Source organism: Coturnix japonica, chromosome 15 (assembly GCF_054131305.1).
Source record: "Coturnix japonica strain WE chromosome 15, WE-NBRP24, whole genome shotgun sequence".
NCBI classification, from domain to species: Eukaryota; Metazoa; Chordata; class Aves; order Galliformes; family Phasianidae; genus Coturnix; species Coturnix japonica.
The window spans coordinates 13632331-13654187 of record NC_140677.1 but is presented as its reverse complement, the minus strand read 5'-3'; the positions used below and the strand labels follow the sequence as shown (position 1 = coordinate 13654187).

At 44.2% G+C, this 21857-nt stretch overlaps 1 protein-coding gene across 4 annotated transcripts in view; it reads left to right on the top strand.

Moving 5' to 3' along the window:
- The window catches only part of FBLN2 (fibulin 2), a 101352-nt gene that overhangs the window by 14451 nt on the left and 65044 nt on the right, over nucleotides 1-21857 (top strand). The window contains exon 1 of one of the 4 annotated variants that reach the window (XM_085516543.1): nucleotides 3597-3733. The exons of 1 other annotated variant lie outside the window; for it this stretch is intronic. The gene's annotated coding sequence lies outside the window, so the exon portion shown is untranslated. Of the gene's footprint in view, nucleotides 1-3596; nucleotides 3734-4731; nucleotides 4878-15577; nucleotides 15691-21857 lie in introns of those variants that run through there. 2 more of the 4 variants (XM_085516541.1, XM_015874801.3) reach the window with 2 other exon arrangements.

The window sequence follows — 21857 nt, the reverse complement described above, 5'->3', positions numbered from 1 at the left end:
CCAGAAAGGCTGGGTGCAGTGATGACAGATCTCTGCACCCACAGAGAGTCCCTCTGACGTTTGCAGGGCTGGATGTGGGTGCAGAAACCCACATCAAAAGAGCCCACACAGGAGGAGCCCGTGGGCTCTGGGTCCTAGCAGGGAGCCTTCAATATCTGTAATGTTCTGCTGACATTTCAATACTGTTACCCCTTCTTAATTTAAGAGTGTTTTTCAGAAACCACTCGGAGGGTAACTGCACGTGATGCAGCATGTTGACGGTCATTCTTATCTTGGATATTTGCTTTGTTTGGTTTACAACCTGCACATAACTCAGTGCAGCAAATCTGAAGAGGATTTAAACAACGAGCATTAGTCATCTCATCCACCACCAAAGGAGATAAAGCTTCATCTTCTTTATTCCATCACTTTCAAGGTCAATACTGAAACGCTTTCAGAAAAGAAAGCAGGAGCTCATTGTTTCAATTTTATCCTCAATTTCTTCACTGTCAAAATGTTCAGGAGATCCTCTGAGAAGAATGAAGATTGCCAGGAAGAAATGGGAGAGGCCAATAGGGGTAACTGGGGAAAATGCCAATCTGCCTGCTCTCCGCATGCCTGTATTGTCAGATTTAAGTCACTACTGCATAATGGGAAATCAGTCCAAACTGAAGCATATCTGATGCACTCAGCCAGGGTTTCTTGGGTTCTTTATTATAGATGATGAAAATGAAGGCTATGAGCCCTGGAAGAGAGCACGCCAAACCTGCCTCTGTGGTCACAGGGCAAAGGAGGAGGCTGATCTCAGCAGAGGGTTTGTCTCTGTAGCATTCATAGTCCAAAAGTTCATGGACTGGGTGATGTTTGCAGGTGTTAGGGTGCTCCTTCAGGGAGGGGCTCTGCTTGCTGGCACAGTAGCTGTAGACATGCTTTCTTCTGAAAAACCATTAGCAGTGCCTGTAGTCATGTCTACCATGAGAGCCGTGACTTCTTTTGTGGATTAACTGGTGGTGAAGAAGCCTGAGAACAAAGAATAGCTTCAAGTCAAGACAAAGATTGTTTTCCTGCCATTTTTCCTGAAGAGCCATTTTTTGTTTGGTTTATGTACAACTTTTAGATACTTGCTTTAATCTGAACACCTTCCTGAGTGCTGCACGTAAGTGCTCTTGGTTTATTGCTATATTAAATTAACAGCATGTCACAGTAGGACACATTTGCCCTCAAAGAATTACACTTCATTGTTCCATTTCACATGTGCAGCTTCCTCCAAGGCACCAAATGAGTGTAAGAGAGTGAAGAGTTTGGCCAAACAGCTGTAGAGAAAACAGGTTGTGATCAACTGTTAGAGTAAACAATTCTCACACTGTGTTTGCCCAGTACAGTGGGAATCCTCTCATCAGCCATTTCTTTAGCTTTCTACTGTAAGAGTTCAACCATGCAGGTCATGGCAAGACTTGGCAACAATATGAGACTTTCTCCACTGGGATGTTCAGAGCAGATGGACATTGGATTTGTTTGGATGGGGCTGGTTTTAAAATGGCACAGTTTTCTTCTGATTTGAAATGTGTTAGAATACAGATGCACTGATGTATCAAAGCAGCCGCGTATGCTTAAAGCTATTCCTATGTGAGGAGTTTCCCAACTGTATGTTGCAAGAAAAAGCAGGCTGCTGGATGGCTGGCTTAGGCCAAGTAGGCATTGTTTTTTTGTTGCTTTATGACATCTTTCTGAACTCTACATTAAAACTGGTTGGATGAGAACATGTGAGAAAATATTTCACTCTGAGTCTGCCCACACTTGACGGTTTTTCAGCCCTGCTCTGTGGTTATCCAGAGTAGCACTACTTTACAGTGGGAATGCTATAAGAGATAGTTATGGGGTAGGTGTGGTAAAATAGCTCTTATGATGTACACTGGCAGGAAAAAAAAAGGATAGGGGATGCTGCTGGTGGGGTCCCCACTTGTCTGCAATAAGGAAATCATCGCTTATGGCTTTTTGTGTGTGTAAGCTCTGGGATTCTGAAATATAGCACCTTGTGTCAGAGGAGAGAATTCCTCTTCTTTGGAGCTTTCATTTGGAAAAGCTCTGTTTAGTTGTTATCGGGTCAAGTTCTATATGCCCACCTATGTCACATGTAGAGGTTTCTCTGTGTCCACATTTCCTGGCTGTTTCCTGGAAGGAGAATGCAACACCAGCTCTCTCCTGTTTGGTGCCCTGTGAAGAAAGAGTTGCAGGATTGCTGAGGATGTGAAAAATGGACAAATGAAAGTCCAAAAGAACATTTTTCCTCCCTGAGTCAGACTTCCAAAGAGCTAGCTTGGCTTTCCAAAGCTAGTCCCTAAGTGGGTATGTGCTAATCCCACCCATGGCGATGGCCGCTCTGTATCCTGTGTGGATTCACACGGCCTGCCTTACCCTTTAGGTCCCTGAACGTTGCCTTTTGTCAGCTTTCTTTCATTCAGAGATGATGGATATTTCCTTTTAGCTTCATTTTATTAAGTCCTGGCTGTATTAGCTCCTCAGTGTCACTTGAATATAAAGCAGAATATTTGAAAAGATCTGATGATGTTAGAAAAAATAAGTACTCTGTTTCTGAGGCATATTTTTACTCTAGGAAGATGGAGTGATGGCAGTGCCTAAAGATGGACCGCAGCATAGGACTCTTAGATCTGAGGAAGAATCTGTGTGCCTCAAAGCTTGCTGAGTATTTTCCATAGGTATGAATCAGTCTGATGATACATGTTAGTCCTAGACTATGTCTTGCTGTAACCATCAGGGCCTTAACAGCAAAAGTGATTCCAGGAATCCCCTTAATTCCTGTTCTAGACTCTCACAGCCACAGGGTGGACTTCTGTAGTCTTTCCCAAACCAGTGTGACTCAGATCCTGGCATACAGTGCCAGCAGATATGGGTTTCTCCCATCCACCTCAGCCACAAATCTCCAGTGCCATGAACAGATGAAATAGCTGACTCTGCTGCTTCCCATCTGCTCATGACACAGCGGGGTGGCAGCAAGTGGCACTCATAGACTATCACCAAAAGATTTAAGGATGCTGTAAATGCCACCTTCAGAGCAGCAGTGCTCACAGTGCGTTTTTGCTGAGGTGCAGAGAAATGCAAGTCCTCCAGCAAGTTATTCATCTGTTCGTCCTCTGCTTCCTTCTTCAGTCAGATGAAATTCAAGACAGTGTAGGACCATGTTTGGAGGGTTGATTGTTTCCTCACAAAGTAAAGAGCATTTTTTCTTTAGCTAAAGTTGCACAACAGTTTTGTGCAGTTGTTCTTGCCTTGAGGGTGTCCAGCAGTGACTGGCAGCAACCCCTCTCCCCATATTGCTGCATTGCACAATGAGGCAGTCCCACTTTCCCAAGCTTTGGCCGTGTCAGAGGCAGGATACCACATTATTCAGAAATGGAAATTCTTACCCTGCTACTTTTCCATAATTGTACACACATTTTGTCGGTGCAGATCTCAAACTTGCCTGTGAATGGGAGCTGCTGAGGGCCGGAGGCAGCCCAAGCTTCTCCAATTGCTAGGTAAAGTTCTGTTTTTTCTCTCAGTGAGAGTGGGCTGGGCTGTGTTTGCTAGAAGGAGAGGGGAGGGCATGCTGAGGCATTTCTCCTGCTGTGGCAGAGATGGGGGGAAGCAACACAGTACTGCCGAGAGCCAGCAAAGCTGCTGCTGCATCTCTCGGTCACCAGGAACACAGAAGCCAGCAGCCAGGCTGTGGATGCTCAGCTACACATATCTGCAGGTAGCTGTTGCTGTTACCTGTGCTGGGGCCAGGCTGCTGGGATAGAGCCCTTCCTGAACAGACAGTCTTGGTGGGGCACCGAGTGCTGGGTTTATCTAGCCCTGTCTGTGCGGGATTGAGCAGAGCAGTGGGCTGCCAACCTCTCCAGCAGGCTTCAAGCAGGAAGATGGGTGAGGTCTGAGTGTGTCGGGGTGTTTGGGCAGTCCCTTTTTCTCATAACTAAATGCTGGAGATGGATGAGCTCTGCACTATGATACCAGCCTGTCTGTGTCCCTCTGCTGCCTGCCCCAGCGCCCCTCACACAGGAGCTTGGGCTCAGCCATAGAGCCAGGCCAAGGCTGGCGATGGCTTGTGCTGCAGGGGCAGAAGGGCAGGGGGGCTGTGCCCGGTGAGCCATGCAGGGTGGGATGGGCTACCTGTGGCTGAGCCATGGTGCTTCTGGGAGCCCTGCAGGCACAGCCCTGCTGTTTGGTGAGGGAAAGGCACCAGGATTATCCTTACAACTCTCAGAGGGATATTTTCTCATTGACATAGTGCTGCAGTGAGTTGGTTCTTCCCAAAATCTGGTCTCTAATTTGTACCAGGACGGGTCTCCGCATCTAGTCTCTATCATCATAAAATATGACAATTGGGCCCTCCTGATGGAAAAAAAATGGCTCAAAATGACCGAAATGCTCCCCTGACAGGTTACAGAGAGGTAAGTGAGGGGTGGCTAAGATCTCAGTCAGCGGCAGTGGGACAGAAAGGAAATGCAAAGCCCTCCTTAGCACAATTTCGAAGCCGACTTTGATTGAGTGAGCGGCCTTAACGTGGGCAAACCCAGGTGGCAAGGCACCTCTGCCCCCTCGGCAGGCGCGGGGCTCGGCTTTCACTCCCCTCTCAGTTTTAATTTCTTTTAATGGAAACCCAGGAAATGGGATGCAGACCTTTTTTTTTCCTCACGTGAGCCTTACAAAACAGCTTCCCTCATTGTTTCGGGCTGCCCAGCCCCGCTCCTCGGGCTCCCGGGGCTGCGGCTGGCCGCGCTGCGGAGCGGCTCCGCTCCCCGGTGAGAGGGGCAGCCCTGCCGCAGCTTTCCGGCCCCTCCCTCCGCCTCCCGGGGTCCCCTCACCCCTTCCCCGGCGGAGCGGAGCGGAGCAGCACGGTAAGTGCGGTGCGTTGCCGTCCCGGGCGGAGCGGAGCCGGCTGCAGCCCCTCGGAATAGGGGGACGAGATCCAAAGCCGTTTCCTGGCTACCGGGACAAATATGCAAATATTTCCTTGTGCTGTTTCTCTTCTCTCCCGTCTTTTCTTTCTCTGTTGTTCTGAAAGTGGCAAATTGTCAAACAACGACAACAACAACAAAAAGTTGCTGTAGATGTTTCGGAGCTGTTGCTTTATGGAAAACAACTCCCTGGGTGGAGGCGAGAGCAGCCTGCGGTTGGGTGGGAGCGTTTGCAAATCAGATGTCACTTGGAGGTAGGGGAAATCTGGCAAAATTACCCTGTGAACGCGGTCTCCAAGTCGTGCAGGCTCGCTCGCTTCATGCGAGCTTAACGAAAACCAACGGGAAGTTTGCAAGGAAGAGGAGAAAAAATGCATGGGATAACTAAGGGAAGTGCTCGCTGCCTGGTTTTTGCTGGTGTTTTTTGATTCCTGAAGCAAGCAGCGCTGGGTGCGAGCACCCATTGGCTGCCTTCTAAGGAAAGCGGAGTGTGGGGTCAAGATGTGGGGAGCAGACCTGAAGCTCTGATGCAATCAAGCCCCAGGATGTAGGCTCTTGAAACCTGAGCGAGAGCCTGCTCTGTGCCCCATGCCTCCCCTCACCTCATCGCTCTCCTGTTGCACGAAGCCTCGTGCTGGAGCCCGTTGTCCACCCTGAGCGGGGCCGAGGAGGTCAGGTTGGGCGCGTGCTTTGTGCTGCTTGGTCCCTCGAGATCACTGGTGCCATAGCAGGACTGGCTTCTTCCTTTGGTACCAAAGGAAAAGTTGTTATTACAGATGAGTTCTTGGTTTTTTTTTGAGCCCAGAGGTGATGAGCGGAGAGGTGGTGGTGATGGGAGGGCGTGTCTGTTCATATCGCTTTGTAAGGGATCATTAGCACCTGAATACACCTCCTCATGGAAGGCTTTGTTAAAACAAAGGCGTCTTTGCCCTGATGCCTGTGGGGGGGTGATGGATACAGCTTTACTCAGCTTTACTTTTAGCTTGGCTCAACTGTGATGTAACAACAGTAGTAGCTACAGATTATGGCATATGATTAGCAGGTATGGAAGTATTTGGGAAGGATACAACTTTATAGATGTAAATCACCTTTGTTATTCGGGTGAATGAAACTAATTTCAATACAAACGATTTTTCCTGGAGTGGCAAAATGGGGCCTGTAGAGGCCAAAGAAGGTTTGCCCACTTTTTAAACTGCTTATTTTCCCAAGGGCTCTCAATTGAACCTGAGAAGTCGTTTTGAAGGCACAGCTACTCTAGCATCAATAGAGCTGGTGTTGACATAAAAATACCATCCAAAAATCACACCTTTGGTTGGCATTAGTGTGTTGGCAAACTTTTTCCAGTGGTGCCTTATCCTTCAACAGCCATATTATTGTAACTGTATCATGTGTTGTGTCTCATGGGCAAAGACTCTAAGCATGATTTGTTGAAGTCAATGTGATGCCTGGAACTGTAGAATCATAGAGCGGTTTGGGTTGGAGGACGTGTTAAGGATCCCCTGGTTTGAACTCCACTTCCCTTTCACCTTCTCCTGTGAAGTCAAGAAGCCAGTGGCAAAGGAGCTGAGTTGCATTAAGTGGTTATACGTCATTGTAGTCTTATAAATTTATCTGGTCTACATAAAGCTGGCAGAAGCTGTCTTTATTTGAATTGGTGCACTGAGTGGTAGGTGGCCTCACAAGGGTGATGATGGGCAGCAAGTCTCATGGTATCTAACGGCTGCAGGAATTACATTCCAGTGTCATCTGTAACTTATGTCCTGGTCAGACCTACAGCATCAGAGGGCAACATTAACTTGTGTATGTGAGAGCTGGTTGGGTGTGCATAACTGAGAACCCACACGGACCCACTGGAAAAGACCCATGACCCTGCATGAGTCTGCACTGGAGTGCTCGTGGGCATGGCTTTATGCTGTATGTGGGCAACACAAAGCCCTCCAGGCACCCCAGGCTGGCTTTTGACTCTAATGACAGATAACTCTAGAGCAGCAGTGCAAGGAGATGCACTCCTATAATGGAAAGGGAGGTACTTGGGCACTTCCATGTGGCCAGAACTGCTCTAGTCCTGAAGATGCCCATCCATCAGGATCTGCAAAAGCATAAAGTAGATCCATGCCAAATCCATGCTGTGACCGGCTTTCTCTGTTTTGGAAATACTGCTTTTTGCACTTTACCTTTAAAGGCTTCCATAGTTCTCATTGCTGTAGTGTTTGGTATCTGCTCGCAGTTCTCAAAGCCTACATGGAGGCTTTTGGGTATGAAGAATAACCTGATTGTCATCCTCATGCCCTTAGATTTTATATCCCTTGTGAACCAAACAGAGCCTTGCCCTTCACAGCTGCTTGCTTTCTTTTATTCTGGGGCATGACAAATATTTACACTGTTGGCTTCTTTCAAACTGCTGTTTGGGAATTATCCCATGCCTTGGAGTTTCTTCACCTGGTCTGCTGGTAAAAGCTGAAATTGAACTGCTTCTGGCATAACCAGCACAGTCCCTTATGTTATCTGGAGATTTTTGTGGTTGTTGAAAACTTCACTGGGCACAGGCTTTCCTACAGCTGCCTTCTGGCTTTTCAGCATCATATCCTGAGGGAACCAGTGTGGCTATCTGGCTCCAAGGTATTTTGGAATTGCTTGACTCCTTTCTGAGCCAGCAGCCTTGGAGAATGCTCCTGTCCTTTCTGGAGGTGGCCATGGTCACGGGTGTCTTAAACTACCCAGGAAGAGGGCTATGCCTGCTGGGATCTCCCCTTCCTCCCCTGTCCCAGGGCTCAACTGTACCAAAGTGTTTCTTTTTTTAAGTTCTATGCAGATCCCTGGTGGCAGAAAGAACCCTGACCCTTAATTATTCTTATCTCTTCTTAGAGGTACCAGCAGCTCATATGTTTAGAATAAGGCTCTGATATAGGTTTATGGTCTCACGTATTCACTTTTGTTTAGCTTTTCCCCTCATTCTCCTGCATAAGAAATTTGGATTTCCTGCCAGCTCATTGGCATAATATTAACCTTTCTTTTTGCTGGATGTGACACATTGCCTTCAATAACAGGGGCCTGGATTTAATGTCCCAGGGGTCCTTTCCAGTTCTGTGTTCACATTGATTAAGAGCTGCAAGAGTTTTATGAGAGGGGCTTTCCAAAGACTGGTTTGTTTTCTCTTGCTTACATTACTTTGGTCTTCCTTTAAGAAATCAAACAAACGTATACCCTATGTAAATATGAAATTGGTCTATGAAATTGCAGTTCATTCAAGGCTCATTTGTGCTCCTTCTTCTGAACATGCTTTTAGAGCAAGATCAGACCCTCTGACTTACATTTCAATTCTTACAAACCTACTATATTATTCATGAAAATTAAGTTGTGCTAATTACATCTCCTGTTCTGCTTTACATGAGACATACATTCCTGTCTGACTTGCTTGCTAATGAACATTGTGGACTGAATCCAAACCCAGGCAGAAGTTAAAGTGCAGTCACGATCCTTGCATGCAGCTCGACCTCATGTCCTTGTTCAGATATGACCTCTAGGTATCCTACAGTGGCCAGGAGATGTCACTGACATTTACTGCTGAGTGCTCTACATCCTGTGGCTCTCCTCAGTGTGGTATCATTTTTATGAATGAAGGCAGGCAATGACTGCCAAGCTGTTCAGACTGGTGCCAGGAGCCTGGTGTTGTGAAGACTGGGTGGAGGCTCCCCGGTCCCACCATGGGATGGCTGTGTGTGGCTGCACTGCTTCTGTGGGGTGGGCTGGGCTCAGGGATTGTTGGGGAGAGAAAGCCATGGAGAAGTGTAAATTACACTCTTTAGCAAAGTGAAGGTTTAATAATTGTACCTGCTCATTTCAGAGACTTCTTCCCTGCTGATTTCGGTAGGATTTCTTTTTTTCTTGGATCTTTAGCATTAGGCTTCCTTCAATTCATTTCTGGTCTTTACTCTTGATGTTATTCGGTGAACAAACCTTGGAGACAAGGAGCTCATTTTTTCCTATATCAGCAAAACTTTTTAGTAACTGCTAACCTCTTACACCTGTACATGTCTGGCAAAAGAAGGGTCTTAGCCTGTTTTTGTCTAGACTGGTGATGGAAGGAGAGAGGAAAAAGCAATTCCTGGGGCATGGATACATGACTTTTTGGAAACAGAAAATATAACCAGCAAAAGTTATATCCCCAACAGAGCTGGCAGGAGGGGTCTTCTGGGTGTTCTTAATCTACCTTGCTGTGAAGTCAGCCAGGTTAGCTCAAACCACCTTTGTTTTGACTTAAATTAGCTGAGTCTGCAGTAGTGCTGTGAATGTTCCCTCTGTCCCTCCTGCCAGACGTGTGGTGGGGAACTACCAGCCAACTGCTGGTCCTTGGCCAACTCCTGCTGCAGCCACGTCCATGAGAAGCCGTCTGTGTCCCCTGGGCTTTGCTTAAATCAGAGCTGAGCCATTTGCCCAGCATCAGTTTAAAACGTTTGTCAGGCAGAATTAGCTTAAGGTGTGCCACTTGCCTTCATGCTGCCCTTCACCTTCAGCTCAGCACATATCCCCTGGTCCGGTCCTAGTTCAGGTCTCATTAACTGCCCTTTCTGGGAAATTTCACAGATCAACAGAGCTCTGTGGCAGTCATCAGGATGGGGTCACTCCTTAAGGGTGTCTGCATGGTGCAGATTGAATAGTTTGGTATTTAATTTGCTGATTTACCCCCTGGAAGGACAGGCCTGCTTAGTTACCTGATGATCTGTGAATCATTTAAGATGATACTGGATATGCACGTGTAGAGTGATTTAGAGGATGCCTATGAGATTTGAATTGCTGTTTAAATTAAATGCAATTTGTTGTATATGTTTCTGTAACGATCCCATTCTAAGCATTTATAGAAGCAACTTCTATGACTTCTGCATTTCCTTATGGCTCACTGGACTGTGGAGGCCAGGTTACTACTAATATATAAGATGGGAGCTAGTAAAGAAGTTTTGCTAGTCTCGCAAGTACTTAAGATACAAGGGAGACAGAATGCATTTAGAAGCTTGAAGTGCTGCATAACCTAAAGCCTTTCCCCAGATGAATGCTGCTTTAAATACGTCACTGGAATGGGAAAAAAAAACCCAACAGTGACAACAACAAAAAACCCAAATGTTTCTGCCAATGATGATTTTTTTTTTAAGAATTAAAAACAACTGTTTAGAAATGATTAATTATCATAACATGTGAGCACGGGAAGGTTTCATCCATTCACAGTAGTAGTATTTCAAATGATTTAAAGTTGTTTGTTCAGGGTTTGCTTTTACTATGTCACTAGATGTCATGGATTTGTTCCAGCTGTCCTCCACACATGTATTGCTCATGATGGATTTTGCGTGAGAACAGGCTGCCAGATTTTAGTTTTGATACCGAAGCCCAATTTTGTTTCAGTTTTAAAACAGTTTTGCTTTGCAGAATATACTGCTGGCCTTTAATTGAATTGGTAGAGAAGATGCTGGTTACTCTTCTTGTGCTGAGGCTGGTTACCACATCTGAAAGGCTTTGAAGCCGAGAGCTTGCATGGGCATGTGAGCAGTGTGATCTTACCTGTCCCCTCTGAGCACAGCCACATCAACCCTGGCAGCAGCTGTGCCTGCTCACTGCCTCCCATTGCTGTCACTGCCTCTTGGCAGGAGGCAGCAGCCTTCTATCTGCTGGCTGTGTTCTTCCAGTGAGCTCTGCCTAATTTGCTTTAGGCAAAATCAAGTGGATTATCTCAAGCCACTAATTAGACTATTGAAGGTAATCCTGTTGGCTTTTGGGTTTGTCTTTTTCCTTCCTGATGTACTGTGGGGAGGATGGTGAAAGCTGCTGGACGGCCACATGAGAAGGGAGCAGTGCAGTGCAGGGCTCTGCACCAGCACAGCTACGGCTGAGGGGCAGTGGGCACCATGGCCTCAGCTTAGGCCATTCAGGAAGTCATTCATCTACAGAAATCTTTCTTCCTGAGATGCCAAGGCTCACCCGCTGGTTCTGCCAGGTCCATTAAGGCTTTTTCCCCCCCTTATTCAATTCTTGTTACTGGAACGCTTACATCTGGTAGTATGTCATCTTATTTCTATTTCCCTTTCTAGCTTCCTAAACTAATCTAACTCAAGCGTGGAATTCTGTTGAATAATCAGTATAATGCACTGTCTGATTATCTTGAAAGACTGAGTATGATTAACGCATTAAGCTTGGATGGCCACTTGGAAAGGATATAATCTGATATCATAGAGAGCAGATTGATTTGGGGGAATAGCACAGATAGATCCATGTGCTCAGAGGATCTGCAGATCTGCAGTATGCTCTGAAACATTGCAGCTTGCTTTTAGAGAAAACCAAAACTGCACTCTGCTCTCTGACATGCTGTTTGGTTTTTGGCATGGTTGCTTGCTCTCAGCCAGAAGGATGTGCTCTGTGGAAAGTGTCTGAAATAATCTGTGGGCTTTTGGAAAATGCAATCATGAACAGCAGGAGTGCACGAGAAGAGAGCTCTTTTTTTATTAAGATTTTTGCATTCTTCTTGAAGTGTCAATTTAGTACACTATGCCCTGAGGTACTGCAAGCGTCTGAGCATTTAGGATGTGTAAAAGAACACGACTGTGCAATAACATCTCAGTCTGGGCAAGCAGGTAACCTCAGAGCATTGCTTTCATTCTTACATACAAATAAAATGAGCTAAGATGCTAGCAGTCAAAAAGGATATTTACTGATACTTATGCTTACAAAAATCCTCATGTAAACAGGAATAAAAATAAGTTAGCAGTTAATCGTGATGCTGAAGCACACCTTGTGTGACTAGACAGTGTCACAATGAATTATAATTCCTGGATTTGCTGCTGTGGTCTATGGTTGCCTGTGTCTGAGCCTGGAAATGCCTTTTTGTTCTTTGCTTGTGTGCTATTGGCTACTGAGATGGCCTAATGTGCAGCTAAGGTTCCAGGTGCTGTTAAGTAGGATACATCTCTGCATTGGAAAAAACCACTCAAACAGGCAGCAAAGTGTGTGTCAGGCAAGCATGTGTGTGTTTTAAATAAAGCGGTCTCCACTGGGTTTAAAATGAAATGTTTCCATTTCTTTTTAAGCCTGCTTCTCTAAAACTCATTTAGAGAGACTAAGTAACATCTGCCGTGGGTGACATCCTTGGGCCCTCATGCTACAAGCACAAAGCCTGTGATATTTGGGTTGGTCACCAGGATGGGGTGCAGGGTTGGGTGTTTCTGGCAAGCACCTGGGTGGCAGCATTTGTGTAATAATGCTTACTAACATTTTCTAGCTGGTTTTCAGTGAGATTTCCTGACATGCAAATGAGGTTCTTCTTATTTATTCAAACAAGGAAAAACAAATTTAAAATACTTTTTTTTAATTATTATTTTTCCTTTCCAATTCACATCCTGTTCTTACCCTTCCATGAGCATGGATTTTAAGTTACAGAGTGGCCGTAGTCCTTCTGACCTGCTTCCCCTCCCCTCCTTATTTACACTGATATTGGAACTATGGGAAAACTTACAGTGCTGGCAAAATGGGTGGAAAATCAAACGTTAAATGTTTTGCTTGAACATTTTGTGGTTTCTCCTGAAATTCTTTGTCTGAAACAAAGGCTGTTCTTTGTTCTTATCTGGGGGGGTTGAGGGGGGAGAATGTGGAAAAAAATCTGCAGTGTCATTGCGGATCACTGGGGTTTCTAGAGAAAAGGCATGAGTTCTCCACAATGTCCTGGAGGTTGTTGGGTTTTTTCCTGTACCTGAAACAGAGAAAGTCATTTACAAACTGCCCAGAAAGTTGCCTGATGTGATGATGAAGAATTGCTTGTTGGCAGGTTCTTCTAAATGCACTCAGAATCAAAACGTTAGTGATTTGGAAAAATCTTGAAATACAGTAATTTCACATGACCCCCTCTTGGAAGCTTCTGCGTTTTGCATTCTTTGCTCCAGCACAATTCCCACTGAAGAAATGCTTTAAAAAAAAAAAAAAAGAAAGAAAGAAAAAAGAAAAAGATTACAGCTTGTTTTAAAAATGTCTTTCCTTGTGTCTTTAGTACTGCATTAAGTTATGTTTATGTGTCTTAGTCTTATCCTGATTTATGTGATCAGAACTAAGCTTTCTTGGATTTGTCTGGAGTCTGCAAAGATAGGAACTGGGCCACCAGATGCCAGTGATGCCCCATGAGCTTGTAGGCTGTGGATGTGCTGTGCTGCTCAGGGCTCTGCTGCCCTTTCCCTGGCCCTGTCCTCCACCTACAGATGTGAAGAACAGTGATGGGCACAGGGACTAGAGTGAGTAGTCGGCTGGAGCTGAAGCTAGAAAGGGATGTCTGCAGTCTGGGTTGCAGGAAGAGTAAAGCCTTGGGAGGAAGCAGCAGCAGTGGGGACATAGGGGTAACCCACAATTGGCATTGAGTGTCTGCACGTCACTCAGAACAGGCATCAGGGCTTGAAGGCACTCTCAGAGGCAGAGGAAAAATGGTGGCCTTGTGACATGTGGGTACAAGGACCTTCTAATGATGTATCTACAGCCCGTTCAGCCAGACGTGGTTAACAACACAAGATAGCATCGCGGTAAAATAGCTGCTAGTTGTCACTTCTGAGAGTATCCTTCTGTTATTTCAGAATTACTGAGACACTTAATTGCCTGTTCATTAACTGCCTTAGACAAAAAGAAGTTTTGATTAATTGTCATTTCAGCAAATTAGAGCCTGTTGCACAGACTAACGGAATGAAGCAGCAAAGAACTGGCTTTCTGCAGTTAGCTGTGATCTGCCCTGCCTGCACAGCGCCCACCACCCATCACTGGCACTGAGGCCTTTGTCTGTATAGAAACTGGAGGGGCCACTGGATTCAGTCCAGACTTTTCATGGGGTGAGGACCAGAGAGTGCTGCCCATGGCACAGTGGAGATTACACCAGTGCTTGGCAGAGGTACATGTGAACACAAATGCAGACAGATGGCAAAAAAAGAGTGCGTTGGCCGTAATTCCCGACTTTTGAGATCACTTCCTTTTTGTTGTTTTCCTTTCTTTTTTTTTTTCCTGTAAGCAATAGTCATTGTAACTGATTAAGATCAAATTTCCAAGCTGATTGAGATCTTGAATCTGTCTTTGATGGCTGCATATTGTTCTCTAAGGTAGTCCGATATGGCATGTGATTTCTAACTAATATACATTCTAATTTTGAAAATAACTGATTTTAGTTACGTTATTCAACAGGGAAGGTGGAATTTGCACCTTTGCTGTAGAATAAGCTGGTTTATCTAATTGTCTCGGGTTTGAAGAAAGGAAAACTGCAGATTCATTGTAGGAGCATTGAAAATCCCACACAAGGTATTTGCAGGTGTTAGTCACAAGGCCAAGCACTAAAAAGCAGATTCCTTGCCTGATGTTGTTTTGCATTCTTCTGGCCAAAAGTTAAAGGTTCCTGAGAGCTTTTCTTCTTTTGAGCCATCCTTCTGTCTTAGATTCTTCCCTTTTCCAAGGTCCGTGATCGTTACTCCCCTTAAATGTTTTCTAAGGGCTCTTTCTCACCTGTTTGAATGCAGCTATATCTTCTCCCTTCATCTGCCCAAGCTTGGCCAAGAAAGTCAGTAGAAACCTCTCATTTCTTTGGCAAGCCCTTGCCTAGTGAGGTTGGATGCTCTTTCAACTTCCCAGTGTAATTTGACTTAGAAATGTTTGAAACTTTGACAGTGTTGACATTGGGATTACAAAGAATTTGCTTTCAAGAAAGTTGGGGATTAACACAGCCATTGACTGCTTGTGCTTTACCTTTTCAAGATGTAAACACTGAAGAAAAATCTACACCAGGTTGGTGTCTTTGTAAACCACCTGGGTTTTAGGACCTGACACTGTGGTTGGGTGTGGATGAGTGGGAGTGATGAGATTCAGAGTACTGTACCTCCTCTGTACCACACTACTGTTTCACCACTGGTTTATCTCCTCCCAGTGCAGCATATGGGAAGAAGAGACATTTCATCCAATGCAGTGCAGGTTTGAAGGTGATGATGACTGCAGATAGGGAACAAAAGTAGATTAATAAAAATAGAAGAACGTTAATGAGAGAATTAAAAGAAGAAAGTTTTGAGTGTGATTTGTGTGTGTGTGTGTCTGTGATGGAAAGCTTTCTCCCATTAACAGAAGAAAATGAGATGGCTTCCCACTTAGTTGGTGACCATGCTGGAGTGGAGTGGTTGGGGTTTTGCTGTATGCCCCATTTAATGTCCTCACTGCCATAGGTCCCAGACCTGAGCTTCACTGGGGCTCACCGACCTCATTGGGCACTCAGTGCAGTGCTTTGTGTTGGCAGTGGCCAGAGCTCTGTGGTGTTGGTCTTGGGCAGGGGGCTGGCTCCTTCAGGTAGGTGCTGTGCCACCACTGTACCCTGCACCCTGGGGAAAGGGAGCTGTGGTTCTTAGCAGCCAAGCAAGTCCCCATCCCAGGGTCTGGTGTTTGGAAACAAGCTGCTTATCAGCCCCATCTGGGTGGAGGAGGCAGCCCTGGTGTGCTCCGGCCATACCTGGGTCAGGCGGTCACACAGCTTTGAAATGTGAAGCAGCTTCCTAAGCATTGCAGGGGGTAAAACGTGAATTGACCATATCATAGGCACATGGTACTTCCCTGCTCAGATTACACTACAAAATCTGGGCAGTTCCTAAGATAGAGCTGGAAAAGGGGATTTGGGAGTGTGAGCAGCACTTGGAGCAGAGCACAGCTGACATGGCTGGGAACAAAAGGTGATAGGAAAACTCTCTGCATCTACAGTGCTGCACATCCACAGGTCAGCAGAATTTTTTCCTAACTGGATGTTTGTTGCAGATTTGTTGGGAGAAGCATGAAATAACTTTGTCTGAGTGCTGGCTTTGCTTTATGCCTTATGTTCTGCTAGTTGCTAAGATTGTGTCTGGCTGTTTACTCTCTGATTTAGTACTTTGTTTTCCAGATTTACTTTCTATCTGCTCACGAAACTCTAAAACTCTTGATTAATACCTTCCGTTTAACTCAGTTTAAAGACTTAAGTAGGTAGAGGTGGGTTTGCTTTGTTAGTTAAGGCTGCTAAAGCTGCGCCTACTCTGCTCAGGGACAAAGCTTTTTACAGTACGGTTTTCTGCAGAATACTCCATAAGCACCACATGTGTGTGAGTGCTATTAGTCAGATCTTCCCAGGCTTTTCTTGCCTCTCTTCAGAAAGGAGCTTCTTACAAAAACAGTTATTTTTAATGTTGCTCCTGGCCTTTTGACTGTGAATTCAGAGAGCATTTTTACCTCACATACTGAAGCGAAAGTTCGGTTTGTTTTTGTTAATGTAAGTCAAGAAGTAGCAGTGATTTGGTGTGACAGGCTGAATGTGAGCCATATGAGCCGAGCTGCACAAGCATAAAGGATGATTGTGCTGCAAAATATCTCCAAGTAATTCAAATTTTGACACACTTACCACTTCTCAAGTTGCGTTTCCCCCCTTCCCACCACTTCTGCCCTTCCCCCACCGTCAGGGATCTGGTGGGATACAAATATATGTGCATTGTCTCTGGAAATGGTGAGGCTTGGGTTAAAAGTACTTTCTTTCTGTGAATTTGATTATACCACAGTGAGAGCTTCACAAAGGGATGGCAATAATTGTATATGCTTACTTATATATTCTGAACTAATGACTGCAGGCGAATAGCTCAAGCTTCAGCTGCTAACTTTTACCCCTTAGAGTGTGTAAGGGTCACTGGTTTCTCCATTTCGCTAACAAGCTTTGAAACGTACTGATACATCGTGGCTCTGTGGTTTAAGAAGAGCAACTTGTGCCTTGAGCCGGGGGAACACAGCTGGCACACAGCTCCTGGCGTGGGATGAGGGTTGCATGCTCGGGAGGACGCTGTGTCCCCAGGAACCCGCAGCACTGGGCAGGGTGCCACTGAGCCCCTCTTGGGCGGAGGACCTTGTAGGGCCTTTTTTTTTTTAATTAAGCACTATTGATTTCTTTTGCGTGTTTTATTTTCTTGGTTATTGGCTTCTATTTAATCTGTCATTTCTCTGTATGGATGGCAAAATGATGCATGTTCATAACAGGATTTAATGTCCAGCCCTTCTATTGATGAAAATTCTGTATCTCTTTGCATTTAGATGTAGATAGGAATAAGAAGTAATGGTTAATTTCTGACTAGCATTTCTTACAAGTAAGTAAAAAGATGTATGTATGTGTTTGTATGTGTGTCATATTAGTGCAACATCTATAAAATAAGACATATTTTACAAACTCTTGAACTCCAGGATTGAATTGTATGCTCTTGGGGAGTTCATCATGCACATGGAACAGACACATCCCAGGGTAAATGAGAACAGAATGTGGATTTGCAGTGAAGTTGTTCTAACCCATTGGACCAGCGCAACCCCCCTGGAGTCATTAGAAAGGACCCCGCTGACCCTGATGAAAGTGGAGATAAAGTTAAGAATTAAGGTGGTCTAGGTTGTGACATGCTTTTGCTGCTTGATGTTGTGTGCAATGTTTTTAAAGAACCAAACACAGAGCAATACATTGGATATTATTTTTAAAGCAAAATCCCAGATAAATAAATATCTGTCATCAGGTTCTAAATGATTCCTTGCTTCACTTTAACAATGAGCTATCCATTATATAGTCTTAATTTATGGAATGTTAAACAGTTTCTGGCATTGCTGTGCCCCTGCAGGAAGAACAGATGGTACACTGAATGAGTTTTGCTATGGGATAAAACGTTTCAGGTCTTCAATGGATCATATCCATCTGTAAGAAAGGAATAACATTTGTGTAAAATAAACAGGGTACAGTCAAACATCTTGAAATCCTCTGACGAATGAAAAAAAAACTGTGTGTAGTCTAAAATGGTAGTATGCATTGGGAGGTAACATGGAAAACTACTGCGTAATGTTAGTTTAAAGGTGAACACTTACTTCACTTACATATCCCAACTGGGAAATCATATATATGAAGATCTGGAGGGCAGTGGTAAGTACAGAACATGGTCAATATATACTGACAGTGGTCTCTTGATAAAAAGAACATTACACTTATAATCAGATAGATTGGCTGTGTCTTCATCTTGTCTCCATGCAATGAAGTTATCTCTTATTGGATTTATAGAGCTTTGGCTGCACACTGAGAATACTGTTGAAGTGATGAAAAATGTAATACTGACAGTCTGTATCATATTGGTGTATAACGTAGATATCCCAGTAGAACTGAGCAGAACATCTCTGTCATGATTCACATCTTGCAGCTCTTGCAAAAAGGATAATTAAAATGGATAATTAGTGATATTAATTGCTCTCTATAGTTCTACTCGTGTCTTCACAGACTAGAAGAAGCTTCATCAGTGAAGTAACTTCTAGAAAACTGAAGTTAAACTAAAGCATTGATCTGTAGAGACCTTAGACTCATGGATCCATCTGATCTTCGTGCTTTTTGTACCTAAGACAACATCATCAACTTGTGTTTCAAAAATGATTCTGTAGCACTCTAACAACGATTGGCTATTTGATGAAAATCCTCCCACTCCCAGCCTCCCCAGGCAGTCAGATGGTTGTGAACGTCTGACTGGGCTGCCAAAGTGTTTAAAATCGTTGTGGGGAGCAGCAGGGTCGTGCTGCAGGAAGGCTCTCTGCAGGTGCCTTTTCTGCCGGATGGCTGCACGTTACCGCGGGCTCAGAGCTGGCGTTCGTGGAACACCAGCATTGGAATTTGAGGGAAGGCAGGACAGCTGGATTACCTCTCCTCACACTGTGAAGAATATGGTGCAGCCCTATTCACAAGTGATTTTTTTTTTCTTTTTAACCAAGTGTTCTGTGATTCTGGGAGACTTTATTTTGTCTTGTATATACTAGCCACTTTTCTATCTTAATCCTTCTTGCCACTCTTGTTCTGGCTTATGCATAATGAGCTTGGAGATGAAATGATTATCTTCTCATTCTTCTTCCCCTGTGTTAATAGTTTCTTTCCCCATACATAAATCATGTTAGAGTTGTAGGCTTTCTTCAGTTGGAAAATAAAATACTTTCCTCCTCTCACAGGAGAAACATCGACCAAAGTACACATATGTATCTTAATGTACCAAGAACAACAACAGCAACAAATATGTTGTCAAAGGAAAAGAAGTATTCCTGTTATTTAAATCATATGCACGTCTACCAAGTAATATATATTTAAAAATATTCAGTTTGCATTTGACTTTTTTGCATAAATATTATAATAAGGCTGCTTAGTTCTTTCAGTAATGAGACCTGTTCTCTTCTGGGCAGCAGCTGAGGTTGACTCTCCTTGTTGTTAAATGTCTTTTAAAATGTAGCATGTTCCTCACTGGAATGAAACCAGGCTTCACAGTGTCAGCATTTCTGAATTGCCAACATTTTCAGTTTTGAACATTCTGCCTTTAGTTGCAAGTTATCATGGGCTTACTTGTATTTGTTGATGATAAATATTCAGGCCTATGGGTTGCTTACTTACACAGCAAACTAATACTAACTTCCTGTGGTAATAGAAAATGTAATTTATAACTTACAAAGTAAACAACACTTGCTCTTCTAATATCGTTCTGGTCTGTAGGGTAAATAGTGTACAGAACCACAAATCATTGTGAACACAAGAACTGAATAGGTGCATCCGGGGGCAGAAATTGACTAAACGTGTTTAGATGCAGAACAAATTATCTGCGGTGGCTGAGCTTGTCTGCATGAAATTCTGTACAGTCTGCTGAAAAAAGCACTGCTCTTCTCAACAGGAAGGGGAATACAAGAACTATGTGTATTTATTTGTGCACATGTTTACACGTTGGCACCTTTCAGACTGAAATAATACCAGGTATTCTGCTTACGTGAGTTTCGAAGTACCGGTCATTGTTTTTATTTTATGTCAGCCCCTGAAAAGCTTTAACTCTGTGTCAGGTTGGTTGTAAGTGAGTTTTAATGAGGCTATTTCATCCAGAACACTTCTCTATATCTTAATCTTCAGTGAATGAGGTGGTATTACTGGCCTTGGTGCCTTGCAGAGGATTAGCAGGGCTCAGAGCATTGCCCACCCAGATCCCCTCTAGCAAGGTGCTAGATTGCTGTGTCTGTAAGAAGTGGACGCCTTGTGGGCAACGTCCAGTTTGTTTCCCATCACTGTGCGCTGCAGAAGATACCATAAGAGGTCTTGAGCATTGTACGTGAGTTGGGTGCCTCGGCCCCAAACCTGCTTGTTGTGTCACCTTGATGATTTTTTGACCTCTGAGAAGCAAAACTTCCCATCCCTCTTGCTCAGCCCATGTATCTGTGGTTCACTTTCCAACACCAGGAGTCATACAGCAGTTCTCAACTTCTCTTACGCAACTCTTTGCAGTTTTAGAGGATTAGCAAAAAATAAACACAGGGTTAAAGGTGGGTGACATTGTGAGATCTGTTGGTTACATACGGCTTTATTGCCTCTAAACAAGGGACTCCAAGATGATATAACAGAGTGGGCACTTTTTTCACATTTTGCTATCCAACAAAGCAAATTAATTCCATTATCTTCTACGGAAAGTTTGCACAGGAATGGTTTTGATGGATTACATCTGTGGCTGCTGACTGATTAGCAGCATGACAGATGTAGGCTTCATTTACAGGGATTTGCTTTCATTCATGAGGAAAAATTGAAGGTTTCTTTCAAGCACTTTTTTTGCATTAAAACTTTGAAAAGTACTCATCAAATGGTAGACTTTGATTTCCGTTTGCTTAATGCCTGTGGTAATTAACATTTCTGTGAGAACATCTTAACCAAATGTTCCAGTTTTTCCTACATTACAATGATTTCTTTTTCTCTAGCAAAAGAATTTAATTGGCGTATATATAATAACTGACTTGGGATTTGTTTTGTCACCATATGATAGGAAACTGTTGCTGAAAGATTGATCATTGTTTCTTTTTCTGGACTTTATTAATTTTATGATAGGCAATATGGCTCACGGTACAAGCACTCACCACAGATGCGCTCTGTCTGCAGTTCATTGTCTGATATGTGGGTGGAGAGAAGGTACGTTTGTAAGTGCAGTAATAAACCCCATTTATCTTTGTCATACCAAGGGATTTGTGCAGCGTGTCGTGTTGTGGAGCTTGTGGTTCATCCTGGGCTTGCTCCTGGTAAGTCTTGGTCATTGAAGTGATGGTGAGGGCTATTGTTTCTTCTTGTGTTGCTTATTCTTGTCCCTTCTCAGTTCAGAATAGAGCGCAGCAAACTCTCAGGATCAATGTCAAGAGCAGAACTAGCAAATCTGGGGTGATTGCAGCTGTAAGAATGTGCTCAGGGCTGTTCCAGGGTTGTGAAGATGTGGAAAATGAAGAATTCTGATAAAATTTACTCTAATCTCAATGACTTGACACAAAGACGTTTCCTTGAAATGTGAGGTGAAGAGGACAGCAGTATTTAAGAGTAACGCTTCCAAAACCTGCCAGAGATCTCTTACTACTGTGCACTTTCAATAAGTAAATTTGAGCAAGCTTTTCATCTGCTCCCAGTCGCAGTTTTTCTCCCACAGCTGGTATCCAGAGTAAAAGGACAGATATTGCCCTGTCTGTATGGAACAAAGGCTGTGATGGCCTCCTGTGCTGTCCTTAAGTGTTATTAATTAAAGAGCTGGAGCACAGGCAGGACAGTGGGTGTGCAGAAGTTCACCTTGTGTCCTGTGAGGCTCAGCTAGGTGCGTTTTGCAGCTGGGAGAGCAGGAGTATTTTCTCAGCTGTGCAGCAGAATGTAGCTAATGAAAAGAGTTGGTTTGTTGCTGCAGTTGTTACTGAGAGCCCGTTTGCTCTCTTGAGGGACAGATTTGGATCCTGCTGAGTCACCAAAGGAAAGGGTTTGATCTCAGGCCCTTCTGAGGACTTGAGTACAATGTTAAAAATCATTGCGCATTTTGTCAGGAAAATGTCATGCATGGCCTTCTCTTAGGGGAATCCTGATTGCAGGCAGCA